This window comes from Mytilus trossulus, chromosome 9 (genome assembly GCF_036588685.1).
Source record: "Mytilus trossulus isolate FHL-02 chromosome 9, PNRI_Mtr1.1.1.hap1, whole genome shotgun sequence".
Classification (NCBI taxonomy): domain Eukaryota; kingdom Metazoa; phylum Mollusca; class Bivalvia; order Mytilida; family Mytilidae; genus Mytilus; species Mytilus trossulus.
Window position 1 is genome coordinate 68,885,301 of NC_086381.1, and position 6,000 is coordinate 68,891,300.

Sequence of the window (6,000 nt, forward strand, 5' to 3'; positions counted from 1 at the left end):
AATATAAAAAAGTGATATAAATATTTTATTAGAAACCTGGAAAGGAGAATGTGAGGAATTCAAAGAAAAGGGATTTAACTTAATTTCAAAATGTCGTTAACAGAAATTAGGGTCGAGACGATATAGTGGAGGTATAATAATTTACATCAGAAAAGAATATATGAAGGGAATTAGTTATTTAAAGGATGCTTCACTATCAGAAAATAGACTTTGGTTGAAGGTGGACAAATATTTTTTTGGTTTATCAGACGACATTTATATATGTGCTTCTTATATTCCTCCAGTTTCATCTACGTATTTTGAAAATGACTTTATTATGCTTGACCATGAGTTGAGCACTCTATCTAGTAGGGATAAGATATTGGTTATAGGAGATTTAAACTCCAGACAAGGGGAATTACCAGATTATATTAAAAATTATTCTTTACAGATAAATAATTTTGATGGTTCAGATTTACTTCCATCAGACTATGCCATTGATATAGTAACCAAGATAAAGTTTTAAATACACATGGTAAATCTTTTTGATCTCTGCTTGTCCTGGGGGCTACGTATAGTAAACGGAAGGTAACTATGAGACTCGTTAGGTTATTATATTTATGTCTAAAAATGGTTTTAGCACTGTTGATTATGCTTTAGTGAGTGGGAGTCTCTGTCCTCAGTTCAATATTTTAAGACAATTGACTTTACATATCTCTCAGATCATGCTAAAATTGATTCAGCATTACTGCCAAATACAAAAGGTTACTGTACAGCCTCCAAACTGAGTTTAAATTAGATAATAATAAATGGAAGAGTATTAATACTTATAAGATCTTATAAATGGACAGAATAATCAAAGAACTTGGTGATTAATGCTCTATCTACTGATTATATCAGAGAACAAATTATTAGTCTGGAAATACTTGCAGAGGCGAATTTAGAGGGGGCCAGGGGACCCGGCCCCCTTTCTTTTTGGGAAAAAAATGGTTGCTGATATAGGAAACCACTGAAGCGTGACTGGAGCGGGCCCCCTCTTAGGTCAGTCAGTGGGAACCCTCTTATGAAAATTCCTGGATCCGCCACTGACTTGATATTACTAAAACTCAAGATGGTGTTGATGAAGCAATTGAAAAGCTAACACATATTTTACAAAATATTTCTGAGATAGCATATGTAAAAAAAAAATTGGAAGTAACAAAAAAAAAGAAAGAAAAAAAAAGACAACCTTGGTCACATAATGTTATTTATGAAACAAAACGAGAGATTAATTCCATTGGTAATAAAATAAAAAATAACCCTATCAATAATCATTTAAAACAAAAATATTTTTTTCTGTGTAAAAATATTTAAAAGATGGTAAAGCTAACACAAAGAAAATAGAATATAAAGAAAATATATTTGCTTCACTGTCGGATAAAAGTGGTAAAAGTCCAAAAGAATATTGGAACATTCTAAAATCATTTATAAAACAGAGAACAGATGAAACGGATGATATCCCTGAAATATCAAATATCCCTGAAATATCAAAAGAAGAAGACAAACTGATGAGGTAAAGATCAAGGAAATCCAACTCAAATTGATACTACCTTACAAAGGGAAATAGAAAATAAACTTAAGAATATAGAAAATAATATTATAGAAAATTTAGAAACAGATAAACCATTCAGTTTCTCAAAAATAAAACAAGTTATAAAATTAATGGACTTAAATTAGGGAAAGTTGCTGGTCCTGATAGAATTATAAATGAAGTTATAAAATACTCTAACCCATTTATGATTAAAAATTATGTAAACATATTTAAGTTTATTCTACTAACAGGGAAATACCCTCAAACATGGAGAAAATCATTTTTAGTCCCGTTACATAAATCTGGAGATAAAAATGATCCCAATAACTACAGAGGAGTCTCTATGATTAATTGTCTTGCAAAAATATTTAATGCAACTCTAAATAATAGGTTTACTAAAATTATAGATGAACAATTAAGTAACAGCCAATTTGGATTTAGAGAGAACCACAGAACTGCAGATAGCATTTTGATATCAAAATCTCTAATAAATAAGTATTTACATAAAAACAAAAAGAAATTTTATGCTTGTTTTGTAGATTTAAGAAAGGTGTTTGACTCTGTATGGAGAGATGCTCTTTTATACAAACTTTATAATATGGGGGTATAGGAAAGAAACTGTTGTGTTAAACATCAGTATGACGACACTGGGTCTTCAACTAAATACAAAAACATGGTAACTGATATGTTTCATATTACAAGAGGGGTAAAACAAGGTGATTCACTGAGTCCTACTTTATTTAATATATTCATAAATGACATCACAGAGGTTTTTGAAAATGACTTGTGTTATCCTCTAAAAATTATAGACTCAAAACTAAGTTGCCTGCTTTTTGCAGATGACTTGTTCAGAAACTAAAACAGGGCTACAGAATAGTCTCAATAATTTAGCTTTATACTGTGATAAATGGCAGATAGAATTGAATATTAAAAAGACAAATTCTATGATATTTAATAGGACTAAACTAGAAAAAAACATTTTTAAATTTTAAAAACAGTAACATTGATAATGTATCAGAATACTTATTTTTAGGCTTATTAATTAAATACAATGGCAACATGTCTCATAGTACAAACTGATATTAAATTAGAAAGCTATTTTTTCTAAATTGTTAATATATAATCAATTTTTATTGTGTAAATTTAGATGTGGAAGTCACCGATTACCTATCGAGACGGGAAGTTGGAATAACATATCAAGAAATGATAGGTTGTGCCATCTTTGCGAATCAAGTGACGTAGGTGATGAATATCATTATGTTATGTCATGTAATGCTCTTACTCAAGAAAGAAATAGGTTGTTACCATACTATTGTACTCTTCGTCCAAATATTTATAAATATCAACAATTAATGAGCTCTAATAATCATATTGTTCTTGAAAAACTTTGTAGATTTATAAAAATTATAAATGTGAGGGTCACTCCTCCTGGTTAGTTTGTAATTTAATGCTTTATGTTTGTATTGTTCACATGTGCTTCAATATTTTATGTAATTGTTTATATATTCTCTGTAACTATGTAACTTGTAGTTTATGAGAAATAAAATTCATTCATTCATTCATAAAAAAAAAAAAAAGAACTTGTCAAAAATGTCCAAAAAGCTTTGTTTCGGTTGAAAGCTGTACACAAAGTCTTTGAATAATTTACCAGTCAAAGTTGCATGCCACCTCTTTGATTCCCTCATAAAACCAATAATGATATACAACTCCGCGGTTAGTTAATTAGACACATATATATCTCTTTTTAGAGCAAAAAATAGAGCTTTAAATTCTGGAAAAGAAGTAGATATTTTAAGTTTTGCAGAAAAAAGTCCAATTGAAAAATTAGTCTTGCAATTTAGTAATTTTTTACTAGGAACTAGAAAGAATGCATCTGATCTTGCAACTAGAGCTGAATTGGGGAGACTTCCTATAGAATTTAATATTAAAACACAAACTTTATTATATTTAAAGAGATTTGAATGCTGTAATTTAAATCCTCTTTTGAAAGAAGCTTACACACTTAGTAAAAACTTAGACTCAGAAGGAGTATATTACGGAAGCCGATAAGGGCCATTCAAAAAAAAAATTATGTCGTAATTACGACATAGCATGTCGTAATTTCGACATAACATGTCGTTATGACGACATCGCGATGTCGTAATTACGACATAACATGTCGTTATAACGACATAACATGTCGTTATAACGACATATAACGACATAACATGTCGTTACAACGACATCGCTATGTCGTAATTTCGACATAACATGTCGTAATAACGACATCACTATGTCATTTTAACGACATCACTATGTCATTTTAACGACATAGCTATGTCGTAATAACGACAATTTATATATATAAAAGAATATGTATTATGATTGCCAAGAGACTAAATGACACAGAAATTAATAAATATAGGTCATCATAATGCCAAGCTTTCCACCCCCCTTTAAATAATCGCAAACTACATGCCTTCTGGTATTAAGGGTTAATTGAAGTATTGATTGCTCTATTTCTACTTTCAAACGTTTGGCACGATGTTCCTACAAAACGACGTTACACTTTTAAATGCGGCGTCGAAGAGGGTTTTTGACTCGATTAATTTTTGCAAGTTTTATTCGTTTTTTTATATGTTGGTTGATTCTGGTTCTGTTCGTTTTGAGATGTCATTTTATCATAAATTACCTCAAGTTGTGGAAATTGATTTAATAATGTTTACCCTTTAAGTTATTTCAACTAAAAATGCAGTACTGTCGCAAGTAATGTATGAAGGAAGGATGGGACGGAAGTACATGTATACGGTTTTCCATAGAAAAAAATATTATTAGATGTACAAAACTTTTATCATAGGATGTTTAACTTTCAAGGTGCATATCATCTGTCATTGTAAAATTTCTATATCTTAATTCTACGGAAGCCGACAAGGGCCATTAAAAAAAAAAAATTTATGTCGAAATTACGACATAGCAAGTCGTAATTTCGACATAGCATGTCGTTATAACGACATCGATATGTCGTAATTTCGACATAACATGTCGTAATAACGACATCACTATGTCGTTTTTACGACATAGCTATGTCGTAATAACGACATCGCTATATATATATACATGTATATAAAAGAATATATGTATTATGATTGCCAAGAGACTAAATGACACAGAAAATTAAAAAATATACGTCAGCATAATGCACCGGTTCATAGTGACCCCAATAATTAGAAAAAAGCCCGCATAGTCAGCTATAAAAGAGAGGCGAAAGATACCAGAGGGAGAGTCCCCGATATGCTGTGTGGCAGACAGTGTTATTAATTAATTATTAGCTCCCTTGGTAAAACTCATAATTTCATATTTAATGTATTTCATTGTTAAATAATTAACATGAATCTTAATAAGTATATATTTGTTAATTGCATAGCTTTTGCTATTTGAATTCATTGGTTAAAGATATTTATTTATATTGTAAAGTTTAATATTTGCATCGTCGCAAAATCTTTGGTTACCTTCTTTGGTTACCTTCTGTGAGAAACTTAAATATTTTATAGATCTTAATATGTTCAAATAGCCGACCGTGCAAGGGCTGTATAGCCAGTCAAGGTCGTTAAAAACTTCCATTTGTTGTATGTTCAAATTGCTACTGCCCGTGCCAGGCTTGTTTATCCATTTAAGGTTAAATTAAACTCCTTTTTGTTGGAAAATTTATAAGTGAATTTAATAAGGACTGACATTCAGTCCTACCAAGGCAAGCAAAGCTTTCCACCTCCCTATATATAAGCGCAAACTACATGCCTTCTTGTAATAAGGGCGAATACTGATTGCTCTATTTCTACTTTCAAACGTTGGGCACGATATTCCTACAACCCCTAGGATTCAAAACAGAATCTTCGAAATTTCATCCGCAAAACAAAATAAAAATGTTAGAAACACGAACCAATATTAAAACAAATTCAATATATGTTTTAAATTATGTTTTTACAGCTCTTGATCATATACTAAGTAATATCTAGTATATTTGAGGATAAACATAACAAAGCTATGTGGAAGAAACGGATATTCAACGTTACATTTATGAAAAACTGTTTTAACTCTTATGTACAGTGATCCTATTTCTTATTCTCTGATCTTCCTGAAACTTGGCAGGAACAACGACATGTGTCGGTTCTTTGTGGCGTTAAAGCTGTTATTTTGCCAAATTTCATTTGAATCGGTGGCTGCATATTAAGCTGGAATAAGAAAAATGTCCAACGACATTTTTCATTAACTCAACGACTGAAAGTTAATTCTATAAGTAGATATAGCAGAAAATGAATAAAAAGAGTGAGACAATAATAATATCTACCAAAAGTACAAATATTTGCCTCATTGTTCGTGAGTTCAAATATTGCTGATTCAATAAAATCTTCTCTACACAGTCGTTTTTTAAACGGTAGCCATTTTGTCCAAGTTGATATTTCTTTTTTCAAAGC